General features: G+C 33.1%; 1 pseudogene; it reads right to left on the bottom strand.

Moving 5' to 3' along the window:
- The window catches only part of LOC100027941 (kinesin-like protein KIF23), a 62,194-nt pseudogene that overhangs the window by 8,990 nt on the left and 27,620 nt on the right, over positions 1-25,584 (bottom strand).

The following is a 25,584-nucleotide window of genomic DNA, read 5'->3' as shown; positions in this document are numbered from 1 at the left end:
CTTATGTGATTTTGTACAATTTTATTTTGTTTTTCTCATCTAAAATATGAGGGGTTGAATCTACATAAAGAGGAATCAAGATGGGATAGTATAGACTGGGACCAAGTTGAACTCTTATGAATATTTTCTACCAACAACATTAAAATGATACCAACAAAAAGCCAGGTAGAAATATTTTTCTACCCTAAGGCTGGTTAGGTCTCCAGAAATCTTAATATACACATATAGATAAAGGCCTGGAGCTCAGCATGAGTACCCACTTTTGTCTTAAAAGTGACCTCTATAATAGCAACAGTAGCTTTGGGAGCTCCTGATGTGAAACTAGAAAGGAGGGTCAAAAAACTTGTCAGAAAGAGAATACAGGATGCTTTCCTGGTGCTAGGTATAGCTGGTGCAAATTGAAAACTTTATTGCCCTTATGTGGTTCTAGATTAAAGTCCCACAGCAGAGAAGAGTGTTTGTAATCAGCATGAAGAGAGTGGTGGTCCTGGTCAGAGTTCTTAGATTAAGAAGTACTCTAGCACTTGAGGTTCCAGGTGTGAATTTTAAAACTATTCCACCCTAATCAGACCATTCTTTAGAAGATATGATTTAGCTATTTCCTGATCAATAATAATAGAGATACTTAGAATAACAGAATCAGGTCTTGGAAACTACATTTCTCCTCCCTTCTTAGTATAACAAGATTAGGATGGTCTGCATTAAACTCAAGATTTAATTATCTGAGAAAATGGCCTTCAACAGACATGTGCAAGAAAAAGGACAGACCCCTGGGCTGTCCTAAGTCAAGCTTGAGCCACCATTGGCACATGTGAGATGCAGGAAATGAGGTAGAGAACAGCCTCTGGAGTTCTCGTGACTTCCTGTGGAGAGGGCTAGAGTTCAGTTTGATCCTGTAGCTTGAGTTTGGAGGAGCCCCGCAGACTGCTTTCCTTCAGAACAGTCACATAAGTGATAAGGACTGACCCCTTTCTCTGCCTTGGCTTTCCAAGGCCTAAGACCCATTTTGGCTCAGCCTGAGCCAGAGTTGTTCTGAATTAAACTCCTTTCCTTCTCTCCCTCTTTCCTTCTCTCCCTCTCACTACTCCTTTTAATATTTTCTTCCTCCTGTTGTAATTAAATCACCATAAAAATTTGGCAGCAGACTTGAGTGTTTTATTATTTGGGATTTCTCTTGGAAACCATTTAAATTTAGATTTTTTCAGTCTCAAACATAATATTCACCCTTTATACAGGAGATCATGGAAACTGGTCATGGTTCTTTGGCCAAGAGGACCAGTATTACTTTTGGCTGCAGATGAGCAAAGACCTTGTTGTGTAAAGACTAGAGCACAGAACAGGAGACCAGTGACTATACCTCACCCAGGATAACACCAATTTGGAAACACCAAAAACTTCCAGACTTGCAGAACTAACTCTAAAAATAGCAGCATGAAAACTCCTGAAGCATTCTTCACAATCAGGAGAGCAGAGTCTAATTTTAACATGAAGTTAGAAGTCAAGAAGTAACCTGGGGAAAGTGAGTAAACAAGAAAAAGATGACTTGATCATAAAAAAATGTGCTATTGTCAAGTAAGAACAAGATAAACTTAGAACACAACAATGTAAAGGCAAGGTCTCAGAAACTGTTAATTGGATTCAAGGTTAGCAAGAATTCCTCCAAGAATTAAAGAAAGAGATGATTGATGGAGAAAAATTGGGAAAAGGAAGGAGAGTGATACAAAAAAAAATATGAAAGAATTAACAGCTTGGTAAAAGAAGCACAAATATATAGAAGAAAATAATACTAACCAAAAAAGTATTGACCTAATGGTAAAAGAGGTATAATTATTTACTAGAGGGAAAAAACAAAACAAAACTATTTTCAAAGTAGAATAGGTCAAATGGAAAAGAAGGTGCAAAATCTTGCTGAAGAAATAAAATCACTAAAATTAGAATTGGACAATTGGGAGTTATTACTTCATAAATCTTCAAGAAGCAATAAAATAAGGTCAAAATTAAAAAAAAATTAAAATATCTCATTGTAAAAACAACTCTCCTAGAAAATAGATTAGGGAGAGATAACTTAAGAATTACTGAACTAGCTGAAAGACATGATCAAAATTCACAACTATTTATAATGACAGGAAGTTAAAATAATTCTAATTACTCTTGGTCATATAAAGATTATTGATTTCTTGCCTAATTTTATTATTCAGGAAAATAGATCTGAGGCATAAAAAGGATAAGTAACTTGACCAACATCATACAGGCAAAGAGATGGATACAGGATATGTACTAAAGTTTCCTAACTCTGTTTGTCACTCTTGCCTTTGTAATCTTCAGCATCTTTAATTGATTTATACTCTCACTGTTTGTTGATCTTTTTTTTTTTTTGGTTGATTTTCTCTTACTGCCTACAGAACTTCTTTTCTTACCTTAAGTTTCCCACACCACCTTCTACCTCATCTTGTTCTTTTCTGAGAAAAGAGATTTCATTTTTTATGAGTATTAAAATTCCACCTCCTCCCTTATTTCTTACTTAGGCTAGCCTTTGGCAAAAAACAAAACAAAACAAAACAAAACAAACAAACAAACAAACAAAAAAACCTCTGATATTTCTCCTAACCTAGGCAAATATGTCTCTAACCCTTGATTGCATAATTTTCAATACTTTTGGAAGATTTCCCCCATAAAGACTCTCTCGCTATTTCTAATATTCAATTTCTCCCTATTCCCTGATCCCTTCCTTCCTGCAGACATGATGTCATCCATTAAAAACAAAACAAAATGTCACTTGGCTATCTATCTCAAACTATCATCCCCAAATCTGTAGTTTTTCACCAAAAAAATAAATTATTAGAAAAAAATTTATCTTTTTGTTGCCTTCTTTTTCTCTACTCTCATTAATTTCCAAATTTCTACAGATAGTGTTTCAATCTCTTCACTGAACTGAAACTTCTCACTGAAACATTTCCAATCTTTCATTTACCAAATCCAATATAATTTCTTCAATTCTCATTCTTCTCTTTAACTTTATTGATTACTCTCTCCTATTTGGTATTCTCTTCTCAGATTAATATTTTTTTTCTATTCCTATGTCTACTCATTCATTCTCATTCTTTCTTCCTAGCTTCACACACATGACACATTGAGTGAAGACATTCCAAAACACTCTATTATGTAATATTTTTATTTTATTCTCATCAATTTCTATCCTTGATGATGTCATTAGCTTCCAAGAGTTCAATTATTATCTCTTTTCAGATGACTCCCAATATATCTAACCCTAATCTCTCTCCCAGCATGAATTATAACTTCATGGAAATTTCCAGTTGTATATACTTGTAAAATATAATTTAGCTAAATAGCTTTAAATAATTTATATTCATTGTTTATACTTATTTAGAGTTTTCTGTATACTCTGTATGTGATCCTATTAGAAACTCAGTATTATATTGATAATTTGTAATCATGGTAAAATTAATATTAAAGAATAATTTGGGTTATTAATTGGCTGAATAATTAGGTATGAGAATCAATAATTAAACATTATATTGTGAAACTATAGAATAACTTTGACCACTTTTACTTCCACCCTATATGCAATAAAGGGACTAGGTAATATTCCCCCATAAGAAGAAAAGGAAACAATCCAAATTTTTAGGAGAAAGAAACCTTCAGGAAGAGAAGATTCTGATTGTCTCTCTGGTAAGGAATATTCAGCTACTCCCCCTTTTGGGAAGTAGTTGGTATAATTTGACTCTCTTGCATAAAGTACATAACAAAGTGGATTCAGTGTCTTAGACCATAGTGGGAATTTCTAGAAACCCTGACTTTATGATTAATAATTCTTAAATAAAGTCAGTATTAGTCCAGAAAATTGTTACCAGTGTTTTTCTTTTATATACCCAGGTATTTTCAAGTTTAGCCCTTATAAAACATATGTAATTCTCTCTCTCTCCCAATGATCCCCTCTCATCTCAAACTTCCACATTTATGGCAAAGATAAGCCATCCTTCCAAAACTATGGATTGCAACTTGGAGCCAGATTCAAATTTCTACTTTTGTTCTATTATCTTATAAATCTAGATAGCTTCCAAGTCATTGATTTCAAGTTGAAAAGATCTCTCATTTCATTTCCTTTCTCTCTTCACATTTCTACCAAGCTTATTCAATCTCTTTTCATCTCTTGCCTATTAAGTCTATGACCATAACTTACCAGTTAATGTCCATGGTCAGGTGTCCATTGCTTCTCTAGTCTGTATGCCACACAGATACACAAGTGATATTTCTAAACCAGTAATCTACAGTGATTACATATTGCCATTAGGACAGAATTCAACTTTCTATTTGACATTTCAAACTGAACAGTTAGATTTTCTCCTGTGTTTGCAGATTCAATCCTATTCATCCTTTAAGACCCAGTTAAATTGACTGATCCTCTCATCGTTCAGCCAAAAGTTATGTCTCAAACCTTTAATATTATAGGACTTACTACATACTACTTTGCACCATACTTATCTTGTATGCATAACTTACCTCACCTTCTAGAATACAAGTTCCTTCAAGGCAGAGAACTTTTTTTGTTGTTTGAATTTAAAAAGTTGGGTTTTTTTTTGAGGTGCTTTTCCCCATTACCTCTCTACCACTCAATGTAAAATGTTACTTGAAACAGATGACACTATTGTGTTCCCAAAATTTCTTTGACTCTATTTTTTTTATCAATAATATCAAGGTAATTAAAGCCCTTTCTTCAAAGGAATTATTATAAAGAACAAATGATACCTTCTAAAACTTACAGTGTTGTACAAATATCTGAAATTTATAATTATATATAACAAATAATTAAATGTCACATAACAGAATTAATGGGGCAATATATCTTAACAGTACTAGACTTGTAGCCAATAAGACTAAGGTTCAATTTCCACCTCTGAAGCTTTTGAGTTATGGCACAGGCAGCAATATACTCATCCTTTGTAAGCCTTAAATTAACTTCTAAGATTTATCTTTAATTCATAGCCATGTTTTACAATTGGGAGTTCCATAGGAGGAGGGATTTGGCCCAACAACAACAAAAATCACAAATTCTTGATACATTGAAATATAATGGTATTGCATTAGGTAGACATCAGACTATAAAAAATATGTGGATTTAGTCTGCAAGGAGGTTAAATAATGAAAAAAACAGGATACATAACTATAGAGCATATGAAAGAGGAATATATTGGGGAAAATATCCTATATACAGTGGAGAGAAATATTGAATAAAAATTTTCAATTATTGATCCCTCCCCTTACCCTACACTGGATAAACTCTTTAGCTAAGGAACACAATAAAATAGCTGCCACTTTAGGAGAATGGCTTAACTTATATACACATTCCTTATAGCTTGGTGCTCTTAAATTTATATTTCCAGTTTCATGAAAGTAGTCTTATCCTCTTTTCATATAATAATAAACCAAGGTTCTGGTGATATAGAAAGAATAGTATAAAATATTATTGAACCTAATGAAAAATTGTCAACCTATCTTCTGTAGGAAGAAAAGAGAATGATAGGTCTATTCATAACCTTTAAACCTCTTTATAAAATATGGTTTAAGAATTAGTTGTCATGATTTTGATATAAATGGTTGGAAAACTATATATTTACATTTCCTGTTCCTATATAAAAACTAGTCATTACTGGTTGATTCTCATTATTGCATTTTGTATGAAAACGTCAAGTTGCTTGGGATGAGGAACATGAATAAATGAAATGTTCTATTTAAAAATCAGATGATTTAATGAAATAGAGAAAACTGACTTTCCAAAGTATCTAAAATAAGCAAAGTCCTCATCTATAAAATGGGACTAATAATACCTTTAATGATTATAATCTCTTATTTTTATGAGGGTCAAATAAAATATTATATTTTAGAAATCTTACTATCTTAATAGTAACAATAATCAATGATAATGAATTGGGATTTTCATCACCACCATAACTGATAGTACACTTCAATTTCCTAAATTAGTTCATTATGGATTAAATTGAAAATTCTATTCTTCCAATCAAAGAAAGGGTAAACAAATGTGGTAATAAGTCTCCTGATAGGTGAATGACTCAAAAAGAAAACAAAAAACAATATTCCTTTTGATAGTATCAATGGAGAAATGTGTTTTCAATGACCATACATGTTTGAAATGGATTTTGTTTTTCTTGTTTTCTCAATTGTGAAAAGTGGAGTCAGGGAAGAATAAAGACATATTTAATCTGAATAAGGCAAAATATTTATAATTAATGAAAGAGAAAATGAGGGACATGTAATAACATATTGTGAAAGCAAAAATTACAAGATTTGACAACTCATTTGATATATGGGATATAAAAATTAAAATAATTGATGACAGATTTGGGTATTGGATAAATGGTGCTTTCCTTGACCTATAATTGGAAAGTCCCAAAGAATGATAGATTTTGGGAAAATATAAGGAGTGATGTTTTCAATTTGCTATGTTTAAATATAACCCTTTTGAAATGTCAAATAGAAAGTAATTGATATGGAACTAGAGCTAAGGAGAGAATTGCAGATGAAAGGACAGAACTGGGAGTCATTTGTTGAGAGAATAATTAAACCCATGAGACCTGATAAGATTACTAAGTGACAAGGATTGAAAGAAAAGAGAAATAAAGACTCTTAGGCAGATCATATTCTACATTTCAGTTTAGTGGGCATGAAATGGATCAAGATGCAGCTATATAAATGAAGAAGTAGCTATCAGAAATAAGACTCAAGCAAGATCTGTGTCAGCAAAACCCAGAAATCAAAAAGTATCCAAGGGGACAAGGTGGTTAATTATGTTAAATGCTAGGGTAAATTTTAAAATATAAAAATTGAGAAAAGTCCAATAGATGACAATTAAGAATTTTTTTAAATTTTTTGAGACAGCAAAGTTGATTGATAGATCAGAATCCAGCAGACTGCATTTATTAGAACATGAGAAAAGAGGGAATAGATGCATCAAAGTATATAGTTTCTAAGACTTTGACAGAAACAGGATAAAAGAATTAGAGAGCAGTTGATCCAGCTGACTATTAGAAGCTAATAAGCATCCTTTTTAAAATGGTATCATATGTTTTGTTTTGTGTTTTTTTTTTTGTCAAGTATGGAGGCAACCTTTTTCAATCAGAATAGAAAAAATAGAAAAGGAGAGAATTTTTTTGAGGAGTGAAGGTGATAATCTTTTGCAGTAAAATAGAGGGAATAGAAGAGAACATTTAGAGGAGTGGATGGGTCACTTTGATCAAAAACTGCAGTAAAAGAACAGATAATCCAAATACATGTCAGAGGAATGTTTGGTAAAAAGGAAGGGTGATGAGGGATACTGCCTCAAAATATTTCAATTTTCATTGAAATAGGGGCTGACACCCTCAGGTAAGGCATTTAGGAGAGAAGATGCTGTGGGATTCTTTACAACTGAACACATTATTTGGAACAATCACTGTTATGAGCAGGAAAGATGATTAGAAAAGAGTAGAAAGATTGCTTTGTTGCACTGAGGCCAAAATTAGAAATACATAACTTAAATTTGTAGTAGGTTTAGTTAAGATTGTTTGTGATTTTTTCTTATTCATTTAAGCATGGCAAGAATGAATGAATGAAAAGAAATGGACAATTTAATCTAGATTTGGGACTTGGAAATTTTGAATTCCAGAATGGGAACATCAGAAATTTGTAAAGCATATAGCTGAGCTCTACCAATAAAGTATGAGAATTGGAAAGAGAAGAGAATGTGTTGTTCTACTAGCAAAATAAAAACTGGAGGGATTGTGGATCACAGTGAGGACCCATAGATTTAGGAGTTTTAGATCAAACCAGTTTATTAAAAATAAACTGAATGGCTCTCTCTCATCACTGGTAGAGATTGATTACTTAATGTTTCATACCTGGACAAGAGATGGACAGAGATAGTGAGAAATGAGGATAGGAAAGATCCTCATTCTTCTGATTTCCAGTATTATAAAACACACCCTTCCAATTTCTCTTCAGACTTTTGATAAGAGAAGAAGAGTCACCATATAGAGCACATGTAAAGCAGCTGGCAGTCTATCCTACTTCTACTCCCAGCTTGATACACTAGAGAAGTGAGAGAATTTGGATATTATGTGGGACTGTATCTTGGTTAAGCTGAGTTATATAGCTCACAATGCCTAACCTTTATGCTTTATTACTTTGAATATATTCTCCAAAGAATGGTTGAATGTTTTCTCTGATTTCTCTTTGGCTATTAATTAGGATAAATGACTTTATTTGAAACTGGTATTTTTCCAGATTACATGTTAATACAATTTTTAATAATAATTTTCTGACTTTTTGCAATCCATGTTCTCTCCCTCCCTCCCATTCTTGCCCTCTCCTCAAGATGGCAGGTAATGTGATATAAGTTGTACATGTCTTATAGTACTATATGTATATTTCTATGTTCATCATATCCTGAAAGAAATAGATTACACTATAGAAAAATTAATGAAGGAAGTGAAAAATGGTTTGCTTCAATCTTCACTCAGACTCTTTTAGTTCCTTCTATGATGATGACTAATCTTTTGTGTGTCTCTTGGAGTTCTGAATCCTTCTGATAATAACTATTTCATTCATTTTGGATTGACCATCATGGATTATTAATGTTTTGTCTGCATCATTCTCCTGGTTCTGCTACTTATATTTTGCATCACTTCACATAGGTAATTCCAAGTATTTTCATCTTCATTATTTTTAAGGAACAATAGTATTTCATTACAATTACATATCACAATTTATTCAACCATTCTGCAGTTGATGGACATACCTTCAGTTTATAATTCTTTGCCACCACAAAAAGATCTTTTATCAATATTTTCATATAAGCAGATCCTTTTCCTTGATCTTTCTTATCTTATCTCTCTGGGATACAAACGTAATAATGATATTACACATTGCAAGATGTATATGAACAGTTTTTGTATTTCTCCTTGCCAGGAATCAGTCTTATTTGGAGAGCAGTAAGAGGAGGCACTAGAAACATCTATTCTTGCCTCCCTATGAAAGAGATTTAGAGAGACCCATGTGGACTTATAGCCTGCAAAGGTAAAGATAAAAACAGTCCTCTCATGTACCCCTTATATAAGTATATGAAGAAATGCAATGATGAAAACATCTGGTCTGAGAAAGAAATTTAAAAAAAATTTAAAAATTGGAGTGAAACACTTTTGCTTCATGACAAGTGGATAACCACAATTTTATCTATCTAAGGTAGAGAAGAGGAGTCCAATGAAACTAAATATATTAAACAACAACGAGGTGAGGACATTTCAGAGAGCATCATCATATGTGTTTAAATACTCTATTTATAGAACTGAACCTTGAGTAGAGAAGGAAACCTTTGATAAAGCAATAAGAAAGAAGAGAAAATTTCTTATGGATAAGGTGAAAGTGTTAATCATTATATGTATGGATTTTTTAAAAAAATATATATATATTTTAATAACAATTTTTCATTTGTTTTCCAAACTTATATGATTAATGTTGTCTCCCTCCCTTCTTCTCTCCCCTCTCCCAGAGTTGTCAAGCAATTCAATCTGGGTTATACTTGTATTATCACACAAAATATTTCTATATTGTTCATTTTTGTAACTGAATAATTTTATAAAAACAAAACTCCAAACCATATACCAAAATAAACAAGAGATAAAACATATGTTTTCATCTGCATTTATACTTCAACAGTTCTTTCTATAGAAGTGGATAGCATTCTTTTTCAGATATCCCTCAGAACTGTCCTGGGCCATTGTATTGCTATTAGAAGCAGTCTGTTACATTTGATTGTTCCTCAATATTTCAGTGACTATGTATAATGTTTTCCTGGTTCAGCTTATTTCACTCTTAATCAGTTCAAGTAGCCCTCCCCAGATCTCTCTGAAATCACACAATAATATTCCATCACCATCATATGCCACATTTTGTTCAGCCATTACCTAATTGATGGACATCCCTTTAGTTTTCAATTCTTTAGGACCAAAAAAGTCCAGCTATAAATATTTTTGTGCAAACCAGCCCTTTCCTATTTTAAAAATCTCTTTGTAATATAGACCTAGTAGTGGTATTGCTGGAACAAAAGGTATGCATTTTTTATACCCCTTTGGGCATAAGTACAGACTGTATTCCAGAATGGTTAAATCAACTCACAACTCTACCAGCAATGCTTTAGTGGCCCAATTTTGCCACATTCTCTTCAAAATTGATCATTTTTGTTTATGTAATATTGTCCAATCTGACAGGTGTGATTTGGTACCTCAGAGATGTTTAATTTGCATTTCTATCATCAGGAGATATTTATAACATTTTTTATTTTCTCTTTTTCTTGCTTTTTTCTTTTTTAAATTTTATTCAATTGATTAAGAACATTTTTCCATAGTTACATGATTCATGTTACTTTACTCCCCTCCTCCCACACCCTTCCCATAGTCAATGTGCAATTCCACTAGGTTTTACATGTGTCATTGATCAAGACCTATTTCCATATTCTTGATATTTGCACCAAGGTGATCATTTAGAGTCTATATGCCCAATCGTATCCCTATTGAGTCATGTAATCAATCAGTTATTTTTCTTCTGTATTTCTACTCCCACAGTTCATTCTCTGGATGTGGATAGCATTCTTTCTCATAAATTCCTAAAAAGTGTCTTGGATCATTGAATTGCTGCTAGTATAGAACTCCACTACATTTGATTGTACCACAATTTATCAGTCTCTGTACAACATTCTACTCGTCCTGCTTCTTTTATTCTGCATCAATTCCTGAATGTCATTCCAGTTCACATGGAATTTCCTCCAATTCATTATTCCTTTTAGCAAAATAATATTCCATCACCAACAAATAGCAGAATTTGTTCAGCCATTCCCCAATCAAAGGGTATTCTCTCATTTTCTAATTTTTGCCACCTCAAAGAGTACAGCTATAAATATTCTTGTACAAGTCTTTTTTCCTAATTATTTCTTTGGAGTATAAACCCAGAAATGGTATGACTGGATCAAAGGGAAGCCCAAATTTCAATTTCCTTTGGGCATAGTTCCAAAATTGCCATCCAGAATGGTTGGATCAATTCACAACTGTAACAGTTAAAATGAAACTGTTATGATTAAAATTTAGGGGAAACTGAGGCAGGTAGAAATTATTTTCTCTTTGCAAGCAGTATTGATTTTTTAGAGTTTTATTAAAGGTTGAGAATTTGAGAATATACAAGTAAGAGAAGCACGTGCTAGGTGGGCCGAGAGGCCCATTGTAACCTCACCTACATAATGAAAGAGCCCTCTGCTTGCAAGCAGAAACAGGAAAGAGCTTCAGTAGGCTGATAACTCCTTTAAATAATAATTTGTGATGTCTCTCAGGTGAGAATTTCAGTGGAATTAGAGGGCATTCTGGGAGCTAGCAAGGACTCCTGGGGATTGGAGTCCGGAGTTCAAGTCTCCATTTTTACACAACTCCACCAGCAGTGCATTAATTTTCCAATTTTGCCAAATCCTCTCTGACATTTATCACTTTCCTTTGCTGTCATATTAGCCAATCTCCTAGGTGTGTGGTGGTAACTCAGAGTTATTTTGATTTAAATTTCTCTGATTATAAGAGATTTAAGAACACTTTTCTTTTTTTGTGTGCTTTTTGATAGTTTTGATTTCTTCATCTGAAAATTGCCCCTCATGTGACTTGCCCATCTGTCAATTGGGGAAAGGCTTGATTTTTTTTGTATAATTGATTTAGTTTTTTTATAAACTTGAGTAGTTAGACCATTGTCAGAGGTTTTTGTTATAAAGATTTCCCCCCAATTTGTTGTTTCCCTTCTAAATTTGGTTGTATTGGTTTTGTTTGTACAAACCCTTTTTAATTTAACGTAATCAAAATTATTTTTTTTACATTTTATAATATTCTCTATCTCTTTCTTCATCTTAAAATCTTTACCATACATCTGATAGGTAAACTATTCTATGTTCACCTAATGTACTTATAGTTTCCTTATTTACATTTAAGTCATTCACTCATTCTGAATTTATATTGGTTTAGTGTGTGAGATGTTGATCTAAACCTAATCTCTCCTTTACTATTTTCAAGTGTTCCCAGCTCTTTTGTCAAATAATGATTTCTTGTCCCAAAAGCTGGGATCTTTGGGTTTATCAAATATTGGTTTTCTGAGATCATTTAACCCAAGTCTATTCCACTGATCTTCCCTTTTGTCTCTTAGCCAGAATCATATTGTTTTGATGACCAGTGTATTATAGTACAGTTTAAGATTTGGTACTGCTCCAATCCTTCACATTTTTTTTCATTATTTTACTTGATATTCTTGATCTTTTGTCCTTCCAAATGAACTTTGCTATACCATTTGTTGCATATATGTCGATTACTGATATTTCCTCATTGTGTATACTGTCTTTTCAGGATGTATTTACCTTTCCTATCTCTTTTAATCATATCTATTTTTACTTTGGCTTCATCAGATATCATGATTCCAACTCCTACCTTCTTTTTCTCAGCTAATGCCCAATAGAGTTTGCTCCAACTTCTTACCTTACTCTGTGTGTGTCTACCTGCTTTATGTGTATTTCGTGTAGACAGTATATGGCAGAATTTTGGTTTCTGAACCACTCTGCTATTTGCCTTCATTTTTTGGGTGAGTTCATCCCATTCCTATTCAGAGTCACGACTAAAACCTGTGTTTTCCTCATCATTTTGATTTCCTCTTCTACTTCTGCCCTTCTTTTTATCACTATTTTTCCACTCCAGTGCATTGCTTTTAATCTCTCCCCAAATCCTTGCCCTTATTTTACTTCCCATCTCAATCTTTCACTTCTTCCTCTTACAGTTTTCTGTAAGGTCTATTGAATTCCCTCCCTCCTCTCTTTCCCTCTGTTTTGTTACTTATGCCCCAATCCCCACCCCCCTTAGTTTCCCCTCTCAACTTCCCTGTAGGGTAAAATAGAATTCAATACCCTAATATATCTAGTTCTTCTTCCCTCTCAGAGTTGATTCCACTGAGAATAATGTGTGTTGCCTATTACAACTCTTGTCCTCTCCTTCTTATAAGAATATTCTTCCCTTCACCCTCCAATGTACCTCTTTTTGTATTATAATTGTTTCTGTTTTCCTCATTCCTTCAAGTTTTTCTTGGTGCCATTTTCTATTCATCCCCTTCTATTTTTTACACATCATCTCAAACCACTTAGTACCCCCAACCACTACCTATGAATAATCTGTCTAACTACTATGATAGTTAATATAGTTTTTGAAAGTTACCAATATCATTTTTCCACATAGCATTTGACATTAATAGGACCTTTACATTTTTTCTCTCTTTCTTGTTTAACTTTTCATGTTTCTCTTGAGTTTTGTATTTTGACATACAATTTTCCATTTAGTTCTGGTCTTTTCTTTACAGATACTCAAAAATCTTCTATTTTGTTAAATTCCCTTACTTTTCCCTGGATGTATAGAGTCAATTTTGATGGGTAGGTGATCCTTGGTTGTAGGCCCATTTCTCTTGCCTTTCTGAATATCATATTCCAAGCTTTGTGGTCCTTTAGTGTGGAGGCTTCCAGATTTGTGTAATCCTGATTGGTGCTCCTTGAAATCTGACTTTTCTCTTTCTGGCTTCTTGTAATATTTTCTCCTTAGCTTGGAAGCTCTTGAATTTGGCAATTGTATTCCTGGCTTTTCTCTTTTGAGGATTTAGTGTAGCAGGTGATCTATGGACTCTCTCAAAATCTATTTTGCCCTCTTGTTGCAGAACCTCAGGGCAGTTTTCTTGGATAATTTCTTATAGTATGATGTCAAGGTTTCAGTTTATTTCCAGGTTTTCAGGTAGGCCTATGATTCTCAAATTGCCTTTCCTGAACCTCTTTTCCTACTCAACTGTTTTCTCAATAAGGTAGTTCATGTTTTCTTTTAATTTGTAATTCTTTTGACTTTGCTTTATTAATTTTTGATGTCTTTTGAGATCATTTGCTTCTACTTGCCCAATTCCTGTTTTTAAAGACTGGTTTTCATGTTTGATCTTTTGATTTTCCTTTCCAGTTTGGTCTATCCTGCTTTTCATGGCTCTCGGCAGGTCAATTCTGGTCTTCAGTTTTCTTATTGTTTCATTTGATTTCTGGGCTTCTTTTTCCAAGTGGGAGATTCTCTTTTAAACTACTGTTTTCTTTTTGAACTATTTCTCACTTTCCTTGTCAGGTTTCTTCTCTTTTTCTCCCTTAGTTCATCATCTCAAATCTAATCTTCTCAAGGGCTTGGGACTAATTTCCATTTTTTTGTTTTTCATCCTCTGCTATCTCCTCTCTGTCTGGTGTTTTTCTCTGTAGAAATTATCAGAAATCAAGTTTCTTGTGTGTGTGTGTGTGTGTGTGTGTGTGTGTGTGTGTGTGTGTGTGTGTGTGTTTTCAGTAGCAAATTGTAATTTCTGGGTGTTTGTAGGGAATTTCTGTGCTAGTCCTTTCTTCCCTTCCTAGTCAGAAGTCTGATTAAGAAAGGCAGGCTCTCTTTGTATTGAGCTACAGAGCGGTTTTTGCCTTAGTTTTTCAGTCTCTGCTGAGTCTGCTGTGTATAGCCCATCTCAGCCCTATCTCCATGCTCAATCTCTGACTTCCTCAGCCTCTTAGGGTCCCAAGTTTTGCTGTTCTCTGGGGTAAGTCTGTGGTGTCCTTTTCCAGCCCCATAAGAACCTAGCAATTGCCCTGCACTTGCTCTGACTTTGTACTTGCTCTGACTCTAGCACTGTAGGTGGAGTGGGGGAGGGGTAATCCATTTGTGCTTTGGTAGGAATAATTTTTCCCCTTTTATAGTGTGGAAATGCCCAAGCACTGCCTACATTCCAGCTGCATTCTACTGATGAGTCCCTTCACTCGCCTAATTTTGTTTTTTGTACTTTTGAGGTGCTTTATATCAGAAATTAGTAAGGAGAGAAAATCCATTGCATCTACTCTGAGGCCATTTTAGCCCATAAGTCCTCCTTGTGACATATTGTTATAGTCTCTGCTTAAGATTTCGCAGCAATGTTTATCAAGGAAATTGCTCCTTTTTTTCTTTCTCTATTTTTGATCTTCCTGGCTTAGATATCAGCAACATATTTGTGTCATAAAATTTTTTGCAGCACTACTTCTTTACTTATTTTGTCAAATATTTTGCATACTATATGTATTCATTATTCTTTAAATGTTTGATAGAATCCATTTGTGACTCCCTTTGACCCTGGGGATTTTTTCTTGGGAAATTCCTTGATGGCTTGTTCACTTTCATTTTCTGAGATGAGATTACTTAATTTTTCATTTACTTTTTTATCAATCTAGGCAATTTGTATTTTTGTAAGCATTCATTCATTTCACCTAGATTATCAGATTATTGTCATACAATTGGGTGAAATGGATCCTAATAATTGCTGTAATTTCCTCTTTATTAGGGGCAAAATCACCCTTTTCCTTTTTGATACTGATAATTTGATTCTATTTTTTCTTTTTCTTTTCAAAAATTAACCAAAATGATATCTATTTTATGTTGTTGGGTTTTTTTTTGTAGAACAAACTTGTAGTATTTATTTATTGGTTCAATTTTTTTTTTACTTTCTTCAATTTTATTAATTTCTCCTTTGATTTTTTAGGATTTCCAATTTAGTCTTTATCTGGGGATTTTTAATTTGTTATTTTTCTTGTTTTTTTTTTTTGCATGCCCACTCATCTGTTTGAAAGGGCTCAGTTCTAGGAGCTCCTGGGCCTTACTGTGGCTGGTGGCATGGTATCAGATGTCAAGGGGTGGATCTGAGATGTTCTTTTGTTGGTGTAGCCTGAGTCCCAGGATCCCAAAGTTAGACTATGTGCAATCATGGAATCTGATGCTCTAGGTAGATAGTGATCTTCCATTATTCCTCTGTGTGCAGTTTTTCTTTTGGTCCCCCCTTGTCTTGTGGAAATCCATTCTCTCTGCCTACCTTTCAGGTTCTATTCAGTGGGAGAGCCCTTCACTCTATCTTTCTGTTCATTATTAACTCCTTTTTTTGTGGCATTTTTAAAAGATTGATTTGGAAGGATTGTCCAAGTGTTCTCAACTTTTTACTGCTACTAATCCTCTACCTTGGATCTAACTTCTGTATGGATTGATAAATTTGATTAACCTTCCCCTCAAATGAAGAGTTGTCCTGAGTAATTGTAATAGGATGAAAGTTGAGAAATTGTGTTCAATAGGCATGATATAGATTGTATGAGTCAATTCTCATTTGTATGTGGTAGAGCTAAAAAGTAATTCAACCTTTTTCACTTCTAGTCCCATATTCCACTACTATACTATAGAAAAGTGATGAGTTTCTTTTGACTTGCATCTTTGTCTTTATGTTTGCATAAAGCCCAACAATTTTTCAATAAGTTAATATTTTTGGTTTATTTGCCATGTTTGTGGGTGAGAGAAGGAAATCAATAGCACTTAACACAGATATATTACATTTTTAGCCAAACTTTGTGCCAATCCAGCTTTTTCCTTATGATGGTTTACACTCTCAAAATGAGAATATTTTTGTTATAAGTAAATTTTAACATAGCCCTTGGGCAATAAGTGGATTAATACTTTGATTGCCCTCTATTCCCTTTGTTTTTTTCATTATAGTTTTTAAAAATGTGGCATTGGTAAACACTATTAAATGTTAATAAAGATTGAAACAACCATCCCTCAATCATTTTTAGTGTTTACATTAACAGAGAATCTCAGATGCAGCATAGTATGATGTAAAGAGCTTCAGACCATAAGTTCATGGTAATTGGATTAATATTTTAACCATGGTACATATTTGAGCAAGTCACTTAACCTTCACCTAAGCCTCAATTATTATCATCTATAAAAGGAGCAAGTGGGCAATCTTGAGAGAGTCTCTAGATCCCTTCAAGACTTTGATCTAAGATTATATGACCTGTCAAGGTGTACTGGCTGATAGAAATAGTCATGGTAAAATAAATATCTTCTAAAAGGTTTTCATTCTATAGACAATTCTATTTAATTATTATTATTATTATCAGTTTTCTCTAAAGCAATAGGTGTCAGTCTTTCTGTTCTCAATCCACTTTATTATTCTTAAGTTTGAAATGCCAGAAATGCTTTGTTATTTTTCTCTTAGAATAATGCATAGAGAAGTTTTTATGTACCAGGTTCTAAATAGTAATCACAGACTGAAATGGAAATATTTCTGGGAGGATTCTATGATCCATAATATTGGGATTCACAATCCTCAGTAGACTGTTTTCAGTAGCTTGGTATGTATTATTTTAATGGAATGCCAAAATTTCTAGTATATTTTCCTTCTTTTCATTATAACCCTTTGGAGGTTTTAAAATATTTTAATGTTTTAAGAAATTAAATTCCTCATTGGAAACCTGTCTCTGAAAGCATTCTCACACTATACCCAGTCTGAAAACAATTCCTGTAAACATATATAAGGGAAATGCTGATCAGAGGAAGCTTAATGGAAGTGGCCTACTTTCTGGAGCCATTTGTTTCAATGAGAGCCCGAGCGTGAAATCCGTGCACAACACAGACAGCTATTATGCAGTTAATTATGCACAAAGTAAACATGTACAATTGCAAACAGCAAAATGCCACCTAATAATGGATAACTCCAGATTTATGGTATGCACACCCAATGTAAAAAGGCCCCTACTCATGAATCTAAAATGAAGGGAACATTACCTAAATGATCTGGAATGAAGGATTTAATACAAGGCTCTACTGTTTTTGCTACTTATTTCTTGTCAGCATATTTTTCATTTTGCTGTAATTTATTGTACATAAACACTATGCAAATGTAGTGGTCATACTAAAAATATGATGGGTTTCTGATGGCTGGATAAGTATTACATTACAAATTACTTGTTAAAATAATCACATTTATACTAGTAATTGTTAGCATATGATAGTGCCCTCATTCCATTCAATTTGTGGTAGAATATGAAACAAATATATTATGAATAACCTAATAAATATAGTTCCGGTTTTGTCTTTGATCTATTTTTGAAGGACTTCTTCAAATTATTATTTTGTTCAAATGAGGATCCTTTGTTCATTCCTTTATTCCTTCCTTGCTTTCTTCCTTTCTTTACTTGTTTTCTTCTTATGTAATGGTAACTCCTGAACATCACATTTTACTTTCATGGAAGTATAGGTTCAATGAAGCAATTTAATCTGACACCAACTCTTATTTAAAAATTAAGATGGAAACTTATCCTGCCCAACTATGAAAGAAGTATTCTTCTTCCTATCATATCTAACATTTTTTTAACCAGAGTATCAAAATACCTTTAGATTTTGCCTTAATTCATCATATCACAAGAAATATAGATGCATCCTTTTGGTTTTTTGGTGTTAATAATAAATCTCTGTGTGTGTGTGTGTGTGTGTGTGTGTGTGTGTGTGTGTTTGAGAGAGAGGGAGGGGGAGAGAGAGAGAGAGAGAGAGAGAGAGAGAGAGAGAGAGAGAGAGAGAGAGAGAGAGAGAGAGAGAGAGAGAGAGAGACTGGAATGGAGAGACAGTTACCCCTGGCTGATAAAATGTAGAGGGATTAATGAAATGATTGGTAATAGAATGTCATCATCCAAAGACAGTACTGAGTTTAATTCAGTAAGTTAAGAAGCACCCTGGTGTGGTATTGAATTCAGAAACCCAAGAGTTAATTCACTATGGAAATATGAGTCACTACTTCCTAGAAAATAGCTAAGATACTGGAAAGATTGGGTTCAACATTTTTTTAGAAAGATTTCTCACTGCAGCTGTGAAAATATCAACAGTTCCCCTTGCATATCATCATCATTTCATGGGGAGGAAAAGTAGTAATAGAAATTCTGTCATCTTATTTTAAATTATTTTTCTTTATTCCAAAGTATGATAATGGCATGGAACACTAATAAATGAGAGGTCAAAATCTGAAATGGGTTACTCTATTTGTGCTGTTCCAATTTCTATGCAAAGCATATGGCTTTTCTCTCTTCCCTGTTTGGATAATTATTCCCTTGCCATTTCCCATTGCTATCATTATCGGTTTTCTCTTCATGTAATTTTCTTTCTTTTTGGAGGAGGAGGGGATACTGTTAGGTACTCTTAAAACATTCCTTAACTTGATTGCATTGCCTATCTGTTTATTTGAAAAATCAATAACAATTTTCAAAAAATAAGGAATGATATCAAAGAGAATGAGAAAATCAGAAAGTATGTACCAGAATCTTAATGAAAAAATGACTACATTGTCCATAATCTAGGGTCTATTATAGGAAACAAATCTACATAATTAATACTAATAGATAAAATAATTTCTTACATATTACAAAATAGTAAAATAAAGAAGGTTGGGGAGTCTTTTACTATTAAAATTTAGCTTCTGAAGTTATCAATCACAGTGCAACTCAAGTAAGAATGTGTCTTAAGAGAACCACTTCAAATTCCCTAGATTTTGGAGAACAACACACAATTCACCCATATCATTATTCAGTGGCAATTATGTTTTTTTCCTTTAAAAAATGGTTAAAGCTAAAAGTTGTTAAATTTATTGTTTGGCTATTTGTGAATAGAGATAAGGGAAGTTTTACTTATTTCACTTTTCTCCTGTTTGGTGCTTTATAGTTTATCGTAGATAAAACAATTTCAGATTTGGCAATTAGTGTTTTTATACTCTTGCATTTTAGAAGTGATTTTCAATAATCTTTTGATTTTACATTATCTAGTTTCAATTTTTAAAAATCATTTCAATATATTCTTCAGATCAATTATCTTAAATTTGCTTTGCAGAAATTTTTAAACCTTTTGTCAGTACATTTGTATGAACTCTCTCCTTTACTGTCACAATTTTAAATCAATAGAATGATTTTTAGTTTTGGATTCAGAATATAAATTTATGGAAGTTTGGCCTAACTTAATGAGTGAGTAAGCAAATTTGTAAGGATCTTTAGTCTAGTACACTTTGTGAACAATAAATCTATGCTGAATCACATCCAGAGCTGTGTAGAATGTTTTATGCTTCAATCACAGTGGAAGGGAAAGGATTCTAATCCAATTCATTGTTTTATATAAAACAAAAAAACAAACAAACAAACAAACAAGAAGTTTGCTGGAGTTTAAATAATTCTTGCAGTTCATAGATTTATCCTCCAGATCATAGACTTTTGATGATATTATATACACAAAATACACATTTTTCAATAAATATTTCCTACTTCATGAAATTGATATACAGGTATTATGATAAAGTCAGCAGGTAGGTTACAAGAGGTTGCATTTTTTCTCCCATCCATCTCCATTATATGTCATCTGGCATTCAGGATAAATGAACAGATTCACCCCACAACGTTACTATAAAATATGTGGAATAGAGAATTATAAACAATGCTTTCTCATCCCTTCCCTACCTATTCTATTACATACATAGGAAAATATTTTTTTTTTGCTGAATTGATAGTGAATAGAGAAACTACTGTTTATATACCTTTCTCTTTTTATCTAATCACTACAGTGAAGAAAAACAAAAGTGAAACACAACAGGATATTAGTGTCTAATTTCCTAAACCAGAAGAAAAAAACATAAAGAACAGAAGAAAAGAAAAGGACAAGTATTATGTGACTAAGTTTGATTAAGAGCATAGCTTAAAAAGGAGATATCAAATCTCAATTAAACACAACCTAAATGATAAATTTTATCAGTCCGTGAATCTAAGGCCAAAAGGACTATGAATATACTGAAAGGAAGAAATACAGCAATAGCATTCCCCTGGGCTTCTGAGCTCCTCTGACTTTAATAGTGTAAGTAATTGCTGAAACTATGACTAGAGAAATTCTGGATATTATATAGATATAGAGAGTCACTTCTATCAACTCAGAATAGAGGAAGTTGAAATGAGGGAAATCTAGGGAATATAAACCCAGTATTAATAATGAACAAACATTAACACTATCATCTCCTCTCCTTTTTATTCTTATCGATAAACAATTCTAAGAATAACCAGATCCTAATCCTGACTTAACCAGGGTAAAATGCTCTAAGTGTGTATTATATAATAAATATTTTTATAAAAAGGCAGAATAGATAACTCTATAAATTATATAATATGAACAATGTTGGAAGTTCTTCAAAATATTTTCCATAATTATGCTGGAAATTCCAAAATGAGCATTTTTAAAAAAATTATGGTAATCCTCATAAAGTTTATGAAAATGATGCTTGAGAAAGGTAAGGTACTTAAGGTGTGTAAGATTCCTAAATTAACTTAGTATATTTAATAACTTTATCACTATTAAAACAATGAGAGTATACATAGAAAGAAGGAAGGAAGCCCAATAAAGTGGGCTGATATTCCTCCTCCATCCACCCAAAAAATAAAGAGATGAGAAAGAGGAGTACATGGGGAGAAGAGAAAAGGAGAGGTAAAGGGATACAATACATCTCTTCAAAAGATTCATAAATGGCAAAAAGAGTGGACAATATGGGGGAGTGGTGAAACTTACTCTCATCAGAACTGACTCAATAAGAGTTACACCCACACATAGTCAGCTATAGATCCTTAACTTATCATATAAAGAAGTAGGAGAGTTGGGAGATTAAGAAGTATAAAAAGAAGAGTGAATGGGGATAAAGTTGTCAAAATCAAAACATATGATCAGGGAAAAAGGCAAAAATGAGAGAGAGAGAGAGAGATGGTGATAGAGAGCAAGAATTAGCAGAGGGAAAACAAGATGGAGGGAACATTTTTAATAATCATAATTCTGAATATGAATGGGATGAACTTGCCCATAAAATGGAAAAGGATAACAGAGTAGATTAAAAACTAGAATCACACAATATGCTGTCTATAAAAAACACATTTAAAACGGGGAGACACACACAGTAAAAATAAGAGCCTAGAGCAGAAAGTACTATTTCAACTAAAGTAAAATAACAATAATAATAATAATAAAGATGTAGCAATCATGACCTCAGAAAAAGCAAAAGTAAAAATTGATCTTATCAGAAAACAAAAAGAAGTTAGAGCGTGATAAAAGGCACTACAAATAATGGAATGATATAAATATTAAACATATGAACAAACAATGACATAGAATACAGATTTCTGAAGGAAAAGTTACAAGAGTTTTAGGAAGAAATAGAAAAATGTTACTAGAAGAGACCCTCAACTTTCTCCTCTTGGAAGACAATAAATTCAACCAAAAATAAACAAAAAATAATTTAAGGTAAAGACAACTTTAGAAATGATGGGTATGTTATACCTCTGGAAAAAAATAAAACTGAATGGAAATAAAAAGGAATGAAGGTTTTTCACAGCAGTACATGGCACCTACACAAAAACTAATGACATAATAGATCATAAAACCCTCAGATACAAATGTAAAATATTAGAAATATTAAGTGCATACATTTGAGATCATTACTCAATATAAAAATTGCACTTAACAAAAGGCATCAGAAAGAAAAACCTAAAAATTAATTGTAAAATTATCCTGTAGAATCAATGAATTAAAGAAAAAATCCTAGCAATATTCAATAATTTCAATAAAGAAAATGACAAAGATGAGATAATATATCATAATTTATGAGATACAGACAAAGTGGTACTTAGGGGGAAATTCATATCTATAAATGCTTCCATCATTAAAATAGAGAAAGAGCAGATCAGTGAATTAGTCATACAACCATAACAACAACTAAAAATAAAACTTGGAAAAGATAAAATTTCAAATCCCCATTTCAACATTAAATTAGAAATTCTAATAATTAGGGAAGAGATAAATAAAATTGAATTTAAAAGAACTTTTGAACTAATTAATTAGATAAGGAGTTAATTTTATTAAAAATATAAAATAGATAACTATTTGGTTAAATAGATTTTAAAAAGAAACAAACAAGCAAAAGAGATGAAGTCATTACAAATGAAGAAATTAAAGCAATGAATAGAAGTTTTTGCCCCAATTATATACCAATAAATCAGACTATCTAAGTAAAATATACGAATAATATGAAATGCAAATAACCCTGGTTAACAAAAGATGAAATAGAATACTTAAATATTCCTATCACATAAGAATAAATTGAACAAATGTTTAAAGAATTCCCCAAGAAAAAGGTGCCAGGCCCAGGTGGGTTCAAAAGTGAGTTCTACAAAATCCTGAAAGAACAGCTACCTACAAATACTACATAAACTATTAAAAAAATAGAGGAAAACAGAATTCTTCAAACTTTTTAATGATATAAATATAGTATTTATACATAAACCAACAAGAGATAAAAGAAATAAAAAAATTATAAACTGATTTCCCGAATGAACATTGAAGCAAAAACTTTAAATAAGATACTAGCAAGCCACATGATTATCTCAGTAGATGCAAAAAAAAAAAGCATTTGACAAAATACAACTTTCATTCCTTATGAAGATATTTGAAAACAATGGAATAAATTGAACCTTTCTTTAAGTAATAAATAACATCTATCTAAATCTATCAGCGAGTTCTATCAGTAATAAGGATAAACTAAATCCATTACCAACTAGATCATGGGTAAAGAAAGGATGCCCATTATCACCAGTAACACCATAGTACTAGAAAAACTTGTTATAGCAATAAGGGCAGGAAGGAAATTGAAAGAATTAGAATAGACTATGAGGAGACAAAGTTATCACTGTTTGCAGATGATAGGATTGTATATCTATAGCAGCACTGGCAAAGTATATATGCAGAGATGACACTCAGAGAGCTGCTGCCCCCCCCCTTTAGCACTGAGGAAATTTTTCCATGGCTCACCCCTCTATCCATCCTCACAAAGTGAGCACTTCCTCCCTCTACTCTTTGGGATAATATGTGTGGAGGGATAGGCCTCATAGGCAGCTTGAAATTAGTCTGGGGATATGAACTTGAAAATTTTTGCCACTGCTGATCTAGAGAATCAACCAAAAAACTAATATAAATAAATATAAATTTAATAAAAGTTTCAGGATACAAAATAACCCCCCAAAATCATTAACATTTTAATTCACTACCAACAAAGTCCAAGAGAAAAAGATAATAAAATAAATTTCATTCAACATAATTCTAGACAACATAAAATATCTTGGGGTATATTGATCAAAATAAACCTAGCAAAGTCTGATCAAGATGGTGGCATAGAGGAAGCAAAAATTCAGACATCTGTAAACCCTTCCTCACTAATAAAAAACACTGTTTACAGGGGACTGAAAATCAAATCTAACAAAAGGACAGAGCTAGGGAACCCTCCTCCTAGAGCCAACTTAAAAGGTATGCCCCCAAAACAGCCTGAACTCTAGAACAGGTGGTTTTAAGGGGAAGGAAGAAGGAAGGTCCCAGGACCCCTCCCCACCTACAACACTGAGCTTCCAGTGGTGGCTGGAATCACTGGGCAGGCAAGGGCTCTAGTCTGGAGGGAGTACCTCAAAGGTAAAGCTGTGCCAGGCTCAGTGCTTAGAACACAGGTGGTATAGGGGCAGTGGATGGAGAAGTATAGAGCTGGCAGCTCAATCTCAGCTGAAACACTCCATTTGCCCACCCCCTTCTGGAGTTTTTGGCCTCAGGGCACAGAAAGCTTTGCAGATTAATACCTCCACAATGGCTGAATCTCATGAATAAGGGCAGAGAAGAAGCCTTCAGAGATCAGAGAAGCTGAAGATACAACACCCCTCACCCACAGATATATATAAGAGCCTTGCTGACTGAGCTGCAAGGGGCAAAGGCAGCAATAAACTACAGGCAACAACCTTTACCACAGGGCAGGAAGCCCAGCTCCTTCTCAGCTTCTGCTATCAGCTGGGGAAGATCAGACTACCTGACCAAACAGTAGAAGAGAAAGAAGCTCCTTCAGGACAGAATAGACCATAGATCCAGCACAAAATGAGAGAAGAAAGACTACATGCAACTACAAGGGGGAAAGAAGAGGAGATTATGAGTAAACAACAGAAAAAGAAAAAAGAAATTAAAATTAACAGCTTTTATCCAGGCAATGAACAAAGAGCAAATGAAACAGAGGAGGATCAAGGATCACCAAGCAAAAACACAGAAACTCCAGCGAATTGGACACAGGTTTTGGAAGAACTCAAAAAAAAAAAAACAATTCAAAAAACAAGAGAGGATGAAGCCAACTGAGAAAAGAACTTAAAAAGCATAGTAAATCATCTGGAAACAGAAAATAGTGACTTGAAAGCCAAATTTAATCAGTTTGAAAATGAAGCAATGGAGATAAAAGATGAGGCAAAAAAGATGAAAAATTACCTCCAAAGAAAATCATACCAGAATGAGAAGGGTGTCCAAAAAGCCAGGGATGAAATTCAGTCTTTAAAAACTAGAATACAACAACTAGAAGCAAGAGACTTTACAAGAAAATTTGATGCCCAAACACAGATCTTAAAAGAATCATCAAAATGTAATTTAAAAAGAGGGAAAAAAGAAAAACAAACAAACAAAAACAAAAAATATTTTGTTAAGAGACCCAATAAGTTAAAATGATATGTATTCCTATAAAAGAGGTCATTGGTAACTCTTAAAAATTGTTATAATCACATGGATAGCTAGAATAAGT

This window comes from Monodelphis domestica, chromosome 2 (genome assembly GCF_027887165.1).
Source record: "Monodelphis domestica isolate mMonDom1 chromosome 2, mMonDom1.pri, whole genome shotgun sequence".
In the NCBI taxonomy this organism is placed as follows: Eukaryota; Metazoa; Chordata; class Mammalia; order Didelphimorphia; family Didelphidae; genus Monodelphis; species Monodelphis domestica.
This window is presented reverse-complemented; position numbering and strand designations above follow the sequence as displayed.